Source organism: Triticum aestivum, chromosome 3B (genome assembly GCF_018294505.1).
Source record: "Triticum aestivum cultivar Chinese Spring chromosome 3B, IWGSC CS RefSeq v2.1, whole genome shotgun sequence".
NCBI classification, from domain to species: Eukaryota; Viridiplantae; Streptophyta; class Magnoliopsida; order Poales; family Poaceae; genus Triticum; species Triticum aestivum.
In genome coordinates this window covers 614118069-614128748 of record NC_057801.1, presented here as the reverse complement: position 1 = coordinate 614128748, position 10680 = coordinate 614118069, and the positions used below count along the sequence as shown (strand labels likewise).

At 43.5% G+C, this 10680-nt stretch overlaps 1 long non-coding RNA gene across 1 annotated transcript; it reads left to right on the top strand.

The window, feature by feature from the left end:
• The first annotated feature begins 5355 nt into the window (after positions 1–5355).
• Positions 5356–9634, top strand: LOC123071273 (uncharacterized). Its single transcript, XR_006434211.1, has 2 exons — positions 5356–6172; positions 8351–9634. It is a non-coding gene; the product is annotated as an uncharacterized lncRNA (long non-coding RNA).
• Positions 9635–10680: the final 1046 nt, after the last annotated feature.

Here is a 10680-nt window from a genome sequence, read left to right as displayed (position 1 = left end):
ATACGAGCACGCCAACTAATCCAGACGAGTTGGCAATAGTTCTTGTGGGTGACCAGACTGATGGCAATCCGGAAGATGATGGTCATACTCCTACAGAAGGCAATGTTGACGTCAACATGGATGATAGCAATGTGAGTGACCATGAGTCCATATTTAATTCATCTGCGGCAGGATCTACTAGTGTTGATGAGGAACCAATTAGTGTGGATATTTATGGTCCAAGCAATTAGGGTAATCTTGATAACAAAGCGAGGGACATATTAGTGGAAAGGGGGTCTAAAAGGGAAGAAGAAAACACTAAATACCGGATTTTCTTTACTATGCCTGTTACTATGGCATCAGCTGAAAGAAGTTTTTCGAAGTTGAAGTTGTTGAAGAACTACTTGAGATCTGCAATGTCACAAGAGAGGTTAAATGGCTTGGCAACTTTATGCATCCAGAAAAATTTGCTTGATGAAATTGATATTGATATTGTCGTTAGTGATTTTATATCTCAGAATGTTAGGAGAAAATTTTGAAGTAAATATGTAATAAATTATGTGATATGCACAATCATTTTGGATGCACTTAATTATTTTCTTTAATACAAATTATACGTACATATGATGATTATTAATTAGACATTTATACTAAGGGCCCCGAAGGGCCCCGGATCATAATTTCGCCCCGGGCCCCCAAAATCTCAGGACCGGCCCTGCTCCGAAGGCAAGCTGCCACATGCTTCCCGCGCCGTTGGCCGCAAACACAGTCGCGAGCTCCCGGCGCCTGCCAGCTTGTGTGCACACCGTCGCGAGTTGCCACAAGCTCTGTGCGATGGGCGACGTGGTTGCAGTCATTGTCGTCGAACGCGACAGCACCCTTTGCGTTCGGCTGCTCCGCGCCGTCTATGCATTGGGACTTTGGGAGGCCGGCACCGTCGTGCAAGTACGTCGCCTCCATCCACGAGCTTATGGGTCCCATCACTACGCCACCTAGCCATCACGGCGAGCATCTTGTCGCCGTCGCACACAACCATCATAACACACGCACCACAGTCACGAACATAGCAGCAGGCCAGCAGCAGCAACACAGCACGCACACCCAGCGCGAAGGGCAACACACTCACGAACATAGCAGCAGCGGAACCACAAAACACACATCCGGCGGTGCTGCGCGCGTGCGGCCACAAGGAGGGCTGAAGGCGTGCATGACCTCAAGCAAGAAGTAGAGCCTACACGGCTAGAGCGGAGGAGGGAATGCGTGCTGCCGCGTGCCGCCTCCTGGGCCAGGCATCAGCTTCGTCTTCTCCAAGTGCTGTTTTAGAGGTTGAAGATGCTCATACATGTGGGGTCTATATGTAAGTGAATAGAGATAAAGAGGAGAAATCAAAGTAAAAAAAAATGGGTGGATGTGGTAGGGCCCACACTTGTCAGCCCGAGTCAATACCACTCCACGTCCGCAGGAAACCACCCGAAGTGGCGCGAGGGACCAAACGTATCCGGTTTTAAAAATTGAGGGACTAAGTTTTGCTGGTTTTAAAGTTGAGGGATCGTATCTATACTTTGGAAAGAATTAAGGGACGAAAAATATACTTATCCCTAATACATATAACCTACCAATTAATGATCGGCTGTCCTCTGTTACTAAGCAAACACAAATTCCTAAAACTCAAGTTGTAGCTTCTTCTTAAGCATTTCATCAAACAGTTGAGGAACACAAATAATTACCTTAGGTTAGAGGAATAGCTTGGCTTTTTGAAGCTTGGCAGCTCCACCCTTGGAGCAGTGTAGCGCAATGCCCCGAGGAAGAGCAATCAGTAAGATGAACCCCAGCAAACATCTTGCGGTTGCCATATCATCTGGCACTTCGCGTTGCGAAAATTGGGCGGCGGCTCGGTCGCCTCAGGCTCGTGGAGAGCCCAAGAGCGCCCTGTCGACGGCGCGGCGACTCGCCCGGTTCCCGGCCTAGAGCAGGCCGGTCACGGCACGCTGCTCCTTGAGCACAGCCTGCCGTCGTGCCCCGTCCCAGAGCGGTCGGGCCCGTCCCAAATCGCCGTGCCCCGTCCTGGAGCCGTCGCGCCCGCCCCAAACCGGCGTGCCCCGTCCCGGAGTCGTCGCTCCCGCACCAAATCTCCGTGCCCCGTCCCGGAGCCGTCGCGCCTGCCCCAAACTGCTGCGCCCCGTCCCAGAGCCATCGCGTCGTTGAACTTTCCTCTGTGGCCGCCTCGTCGAGCTGCGCAGCGTCGGCGATGCCCTAGCTCCTGCGGGAGCGGAGCTCCCGGGCGACGGCGGCATTCTCAAAGCGCCGCCGCTATCCGCTGGCCCCCTTGCAGCTCGCCATCCCTACCGTCCTCGGCGAATTTCTGAGCAAGAGAAAAGAAGAGTAGCATGGGGCGGCATAGAAGGGATCTCGCGGCGCTCGTCGACGGTCACCGGCGCCGGAGGGAGAGGCGGTTAGCTTATGCTAGGGCGCTCAGCGCGCAAGATGTGTGTGGAGACTGGAGAGTGAGGAGGAATGGATGCGGCAGAATGAGGGTGGGGGTGGGTGCAGGGTCTTATTTTGTGCTCCCACCTTATCCTACGGCTGTTTTTTTTTTCCTTTCTAATCTAATCATCTCCTCCCTGATTTTAAGGGGGTGGGGCCGGGCGTTATTTTGTTCCAATCAAATCAAGTCACGTATGCGGGAGCACGGATGGGTGCACAAGCGGGGAGCGGGCAAGTCTCGTCCGGGAGTGGGGGCGTTCGGGAGACCTCGATCTCGTCCCGAACGAGTAGCTGGGATGACGTGGCTAGTTCGTCTGCGCCAAGATATATGCGGGGGATCGAACGATAACAAGGGAGTTCGGGACGAGATTGCAAAATATAGGACCGTTCGGGAGTTATTGATTCCCATACCAATACCACTAATTCATTCTTTCTTAAAAAATTTCATTATTTTGATAATTTTTTAGTTTTTATTTCATTTTCCTTCTTCTTTAGGGTAATACCGGTGCCCCGAATTCAACTAGTATATGTTTATTCTTACATATTAAAACAAAGAGCAATTATTATGTAAGTTGTAATCAAAATTTGTCATTATTTGATTTAGTTTTTATTTAAATTAATTTCTTCTTTAAGGATACTACCAGTGTTATAAATTCCACTATTGTATGTTTATTCTCGCATATTATAACAAGCGCAACTTTTGTGTAAATTTTGTCATTATTTGTTTTTGGTTTTATTTTGTTTTTGTTATTCTTTAAGGGTAATACGAATGCACTAATGCATGACTTCTTAGAAAGCTTCTTTTTTGCAAAATGTTCCACTACTATATGTGTATTCCTGCATATTTACAAAAAGCACAAATTCGGTGTAAATTGTGTGCAATTTTTCTTTTAGTTATTAAATTTTCAAAAATAAATCTTCTTCTTAAAGGTTAATATCAATGCCACTAACCCATTCTTCCTTATAAAAATTTATTATTATTATTTTATTTTAGTGGCATTAGTTCTTTTGTTGGATGTGTAAACTATGTGCATTTTTTTCTTTTTTCTTTAATGATAATACCAATGCCATTAATACATTCCTTCTTATAAAACTTTTATTGCAAAAATTCCACTGGTATATGCCTACACTTGCATATTATAAGCCGCAATTTATGTGTAAACATATTTGTCTTGTGCTTTGTTGTTGCCTCGGTCCAAGACCTATCGAGTTAACTGTTTGTATTGTGCTTAATTTTTTTACAAACCTAAAATGAAATCCATATGTTGACCATTTTTGCAACTTTTCAGTTACCTGAATCTTTTCTAGTTCTGGCCAGTTTCCTCGTTTGGTTTCAAGAAGTCCACCTAACAAAGATTGTATCCGCTATGTGATTCAAGTAGACATAAAAACCACCGCGCTCTTGTTGATCTCCGCCTGAAACAAGTATCGACCCTATGCATGAATGCCAATGTCCAGTACACCATGTGCTACAGCTGGGTGGTGAAGTGAGCAACTAGTACATAGAAACCGTGGGAGGGATGGACACGAAAGAGACTGGAAGTATTCAGTCAATTCGAGTGTACATCTATACTAACCCACTTACACGCAGGTGCGGCCATGATATTTTTTGGAAATGGAGATGTACCTCCGGCCTCTGCATCATAATGATGCATGCTGCCATCTTATTAAAAAAACCAAAGTACCACAAAGTCATAAAAGTATTACAGCTCGCAAGCGAAGTGAAGCAAATGAATAAAAGGAAAATACATGCTGACAATCACAACCGGTACAGCAATATGAAGGATAAGCTTCATAGACTCACATCATGTTATGTGACCGCCATCCAAACCGGTTGAATATAACTCGTGCTACCATCTCCCACTGGTTACACCCAGTAACCAAAGGTTCCCCGGAGTCCATAGGAGTGAGTAAGGACCACGTACGGATCCATGCGGTAGCTCTGAAGCTGACCTGCAAAAAAGTTAAAGTGTGTTGTCTGTTAAAAATAAAATCATTCCAACAGTTCCATATAGCCCACAGAAGCGCACATATTCCAATCCGAATACGAGCCACAGTAGCGTCTTCAAACCCAGTTAACCACGTTCCAAATAATGACTCAATGTTGACTGGAGGATTAATGTTGAAGGCTATATGAATCGTTCTCCAAAGCAATTTGGCGAGTGGGCATTCAAGGAATAAATATTGTATTGTTTCATCATGATCACAAAAACAACAACGTGAACTACCTACCCATCGCCTCTTGATTAAGTTATCCTTGGTGAGTATTACTTGCTTGTGGACAAACCACATAAAAATTTTAATACGCAAAAGAACCTTAATCTTCCGAATGTGTAACAAACTTAAGATTGGGTCAGAATTAATCAAATCCATATAGAAAGATATCACCGGAAAAAAATATATTTTTAGCTAATTTTCATTGCGTCGAATCCGGTTGATCGGAGAGTTGAACATCTATCAATCTCTAAACTGAGTGCATCCACGTGCGGCCATGATATAACTAGTACTGAAGTAGTACTGAAGGTAACTCACTAAACCGGCACACGCCGTAAAGACACATGAGAAAGGGAGAAGTAGTTATGGAGACATGGAGAACGGCAATGGCGCGGACGGGCTCGCGTGCTGCTGCTATCTGGCAAGGACGGAGCGGCGACGCGTGGCGTATAGTATTAAATGCGATCGTATGTACAAAACATCGTTACGTACGTTCGCAAGCGAGTTGCCGAAACGGTGACGTCGAACATAACGGGAGGAATCGGTTCAGGGTAGTGTTGTCCCGTTGGTACAGGTGTGGTATGAGTGTTTACGTTACGGATTCTATAACCCCCGAACGTCAGAATTTTAGAAGTCGCGTCCGAACGTCCTCTGGGCCGGTGGATAGGAGTACGAATCCTAAAGATTGAATTGCTGACACGTCAGCTCTGGAAATCGTTCGGGGAGGAGTTCCATCGCCCCGAACCTTATCTTCTCCCCCGCCGCATTAGCTTCTGCCTTGCTTATCCAGTCCCACCTCCCCGACAGTGAGGCGGAGGCCATGCCGCCGCGGCCGTCGCAGCGTGCGTCCAGGCCGGCCCCTCCGCGTGCTCCTCGCCGACGCTGAGGCACCAGGACGACGCGCTCTTTGTTCCGTCTTGGGCGTAGCCGAGCGCCAGCCGTCTCGAGGTGTCAGGTCGCGCCGCCGCGTCAGGCGTCCAAGGCGGCCCCTCCTCGTGCTCCTCGCCGACGCCGGGGCACCTTGACGCCGTGCTCTCCGTTTCGTTTGGGGCGCAGCCGAGTGCCGCTGCGGCAGGCGTCGAGGCCGCCTCCATTCGAGCGCTCCTCGCTGACGACGAGCACCGGACCGCCGGTTTTCAGGGTTCATACTGAGCGGTCCTGCAGCCACGCCCGAGCTGCGCAGCTCGCCTCCAACCCTGCAGCAGCCGCTGCCTTGCCGTGCGACCGGCGAGGCCCCGCCACGACCTCCTACTTTCGTCTTCTCCAGCTTCCTGCTCTCTTACTCCTTGCGGCAGCTAAGCTTTTCAGAGGAGGAATCCTTAATGGTGAACTACGAGGTCAGGGGAAAAGTAGCCAATAGCTCGAGCGGTGCGCTTGATTCATGTCACTGTCGCAGGGCCACTGGTCCTTCGGGAGGCGGCGAGGCAGACTGGAAGCAGGCATGGTAGGCACAGCAGGCGTTTGCGGCAGTTGCAGACAGGGCTAGTAATTTCAGGTTCGGCACACACTCAGCCCATCCTAGTTTAGCTATCAAAATTTTCTTCAATTCAATCTAGCATGGGGCCATGGAGAATTTAGTATTAAGTTTTTTCAATCCCATGGCAATTTTCTAACAAAATCTATCCTTAATCATGGCAAATTTGTATACAGTAAATCATGGACATGGCGATTACACAGTAATTTGTTGGGAGTTCATGGAATTTGTTCATACCTTGGCAAATTTGTATCTGGTCGCATGGAAAATTCTACAACAAAAAATGATGGCCATGCCAACCTGAGCTTCAAGGTGTGTTTTGTCATGGCGACTTGAAGCTTAGGTTTCCACGACGGCAACATTTGTGTTGTGTCTTTTTTGCCCTATCTATCTGAAGAATGTTGCCATGGCAATTACATTTTTGTTTGAGAACATGGCAACTTTGGTCTTCTAACTTTTTTTTGCCATGGCAAAATTTATTACCTTTTTTTCAAAACATGACAAACTTGCCATGGCAACTTTGCCATGTTCAAAAACTTGCCATGCTAAAAACATCCCACTTTTTTATCTGAAAACATGGGAAACTTGCCATGGCAACTTTGCCATTTTCAAAAACTTGCCATGCTAAAAACATCCCACTTTTTTATCTGAAAACATGGCAAACTTGCCATGGCAACTTTGCCATGTTCAAGAACATGGCAAAGCTATAGATGTTCAAAAACATGGCAAACTTGCCATGGCAAACTTAAAATGTTTTTGGCGAATGTATTAACGAGGCATGGCAAAAATACCTTTATTCATAGTCAGAAGTGAGATTTTATTTCTAAGTTTTAGTTGCCATGGCAACTTTACTTCTAATGACATCTCAAATTTTACTTTATTTTTTTGACATGGCAAATTTATTGTATAGATCATCGCAATTTTAATTTAAATATGATGTCAATTTTACATTTCCAAAACATGATTTTTTTTAATATGTAGCATGGAAAATATACTTGTGTAGCCATCACAATTTTTAATTTATTTCCATGGCAAAATTACACCATTTTTGCCATGGCAAAATTTACTCGATTCTTTTGCCGTGGCATACTTGTAATGACATGGCAAATTTAAGTTTATTTTTGCCATGGAAAATTTATTGTAAAGAGCATGGCAATTTTAATTTAAATATGATGGCAAATTTACATTTTCCGAAACATGACAAAATTTTACTATGTAGCATGGTAAATATATTTGTATTCCCACGGCAACTTTTAATTTAGTTTTCCATGGCAAAATTTAATCCATTTTTGCCATGGCAAAATTTACTCCATTTTTTTGCCATGGAAAACTTTACTCCATTTTTTCCATGGCAAAAATACTTTTATTCACATGGAAAATTTTAGTTTAACTTGCCATGTGAAAAATTCCTGCTTTTTTACATTTGTGTATTGAAAGGTGGCAAAGTTAAGAAATTTTGATCCATTGATATGGCATTTGCTCAGATTTTTATACATGCCCAATGGTAATTTTAGTAGAAATCTTTTTTGTTCTATCCAATATGTCCATTTTTTGTGTTTTTTTCCATAATATCATAGCAAACTTTTTCCGCACCCAATTGTAATGAAGTGTGTATGAACATCATGGCAAATCATGTAATTTTTTTAGTACACCATTCAATTATTATATGGTAGTTTTGTTCATTAGAGCATGGCAACTTTTTGTCGCGTCCTATGGATTTTCTAGATTTTTTTCAAGGAGAGTTTTCTTTGTCCAGTGCATTTTTAGGCCTTTTTTCATTTCTGTCTATTTGTTGGGAGAGGTAGTAGCAGTTTTTGGGCCTGCAGAAAATGTAATTCTCTGTTTTTAATTATTCAATTCAATGGAGTTTCTGGGCTAGTCTGTTGGAGTCACTGGGCTGGCCCGCTGAAGGCAAGCGGGGAGAGGCGTTCGGGATGGGGGAAGATCGTAAGGAACGAAATCGTTCGTTCGGTCCTCTGTCCTGAAGCGAACGAAACGTTCGGTCTGATTCCTTCCCTCCCCGAACGTTCGGGTGTTATCGGGTTCCTTACGTTAAAAGTCCGTCTCGTGCGTCCGTTACATAAACGCCGCGTGCGGGATGGGTACTGTATGTGTGCATACATTGTGGAGGTCAGCCAGATAGGATGCTCATCTAGCAGTAAGAATGCAGATCTGAATTTTTTTGACTCGTGCATGCAGGCTTCAGTTCATGGCAGGGCTGATGACGTGTCAATGGCGGATGGAGATCTTAAAGAAGAACCTGAAGTCCATTTCTCGTCTTTCAGCTGTGGAGGAGGTGGCTACATATGATACAGAAGACCATATTTTTGCTGACGGTGATGACTCCACAAACGCGAGCAGCTGCTGCGAGTCAACTACCAAAGTCGCTCGTGGATCCACCACCGACGACGATGATGGCGCCACAACAGCTAAGCGGGCACGACTTGATGAATGAAAAAACGGCCGCTTCCTCCGGATTTTGTTTTTTTTTTATTTTTTCGCACGCGTTTTTGGCTTTTTAAACGGGTTTCTTTTCCGGTTTTTCGACGTTTTGGTTTTCCATCGATCATCCTTAGCTTTTCGACAAAAAAAATTGCGCGAAAAACACGTTTGTTTCTTCTTTCGCGAGAGTCACGGTTTTGCTTTCGCGAGCTCGGAACGGAAAAAAATGCATTTTCTGTTATTTTCCTTTCCCAAGAGTCACGGTTTTGCTTCTGCGAGAGGTACGGATGTGTTTTCGCGAGAGTCACGTCCGTGCCTGTCGAAAACGAAAAAAATGTGTTTTTTGTTTTTTTTCTTTCGCAATAAGCATGGTTTTGCTTCCATGAGAGTCACGGCTGTGCCTTTCGTAAACGAAAAAAGAACACGTTTTCTGTTTTCTTTTTCTTTCGCGAGAGTCACGGTTTTGCTTTCGCGAGAGGTACGGTTGTGCTTTCGCGAGAGTCACGGCCGTGCCTCTCGGAAACAAAAAAAATGCATTTTCTATTTTTTTTCCTTTCGCGATAGTCACGATTTTGCTTCCACGAAAGGCAAGGTTGTGCTTTCGCGAGAGTCACGACCGTGCCTCCTCGAAAACGAAAAAAAACATGTTTTCTCTTTTTTTTTCTTCCGCAAGGGTCACGGTTTTGTTTCCGCGAGAGGCACGGTTGTGATCATGAGAGGCACGGGCGTGCCTTTTTTGGAAAGGGAAAAAATCCGTGCTCCTGATTCGGTTTTTTCGTGAAAAAAGAGTTCGTCAAAACCTATCAACATGGGATCTAGTTTTGAAGATCTCGACGCGAGGAATCCAATGATGATAGCGGTTCGAGATATGGACACACGGTTTGAGAGATAAAACATTTTGAATAAATGAATTTACGAAAAAAGAAAAACTCTCATTGCCACAAGTGACGCGATGCATGTGCGTCACTTGTCACAACCAAGGGAGTTTGAGTGATCTTTGCAATGAGTACTCCTCAACTAGTGATATCGACTTGTTGACCATACTTGTGTTTTCTATCATAACAATCCCCACAAGGTTCCCTAAAAAAAAAATCCCCACAAGGTGCATACCCTATCCACTCTCACGGAATAAAACCAGCCATTTATGCAAGGTTTGTGATTTATTGTTGGTGTCTTTTTTTAACTCGGAAGAATAAGTAAAATAAGAATTTATATTATTTTTCTTTGAGTAAGTAAAATAAGAACAAATGATGTTCCATGCACCAGAAAGCTACAAACAAACTTGCATGACAAAAAAAGAGTTAACGGTTTTTTGCTTCCGAAATAAATCTTTACCTAATAATAAAACAAACTGGGTTTCTTTCGTCCGTCATGGCATTTTTCAGAAAAGTCCCTCTATTTCAGAGAATTCAACCTGCAGTCCTGTTATAAGTCAAAACGAATTGTTTTTTCGTATTTTACACAAAAGTCTCTGTATTTTCTTGAAATCAACCCGCCGTCCGGATTTAAGTCACACCCGAACCGTTATTTTACGTTTTTCAAAAAAACCCTGACGTTTTAGGTAATTCATCCGCGGATCATATTTAAATCAAACAAATACTTTTTTAAATCATCCATATCTTTTAAACCGTAACTTCGATTTAAACATGTTATATATGAATTTTGATTAGAAAAATATGTACAATATGAATATGAGATTATTTTTACATATTAAGTATTTTTAATATTATTTTGGAATATATTTAAATCAAACAAATGATTTTCTAAATTATCCGTATCTTTTAAACCGTAACTTCGATTTTAACATATTATATATGAAATTTTATTAGAAAAATGTGTGTAATCTAAATATGATGTTAATTTTACCTGTTAAATATTTTTAAAATGTTGTTTTGAAAGCAAACTTATAATTTCTAGCGCAAGATCCGTTTTTCTTTCGTTCCGGCAGCGATCCAGATTGCAAATAAACACCCCACTATAACCATATAGGAAAAAGAAAACATCAATAACTACACATGATACCTCTGAAAAATGTCGCAGGGGAAAACAACAAATTTCTTATCGTGAGAATGAGAGAAAGCGAGAGA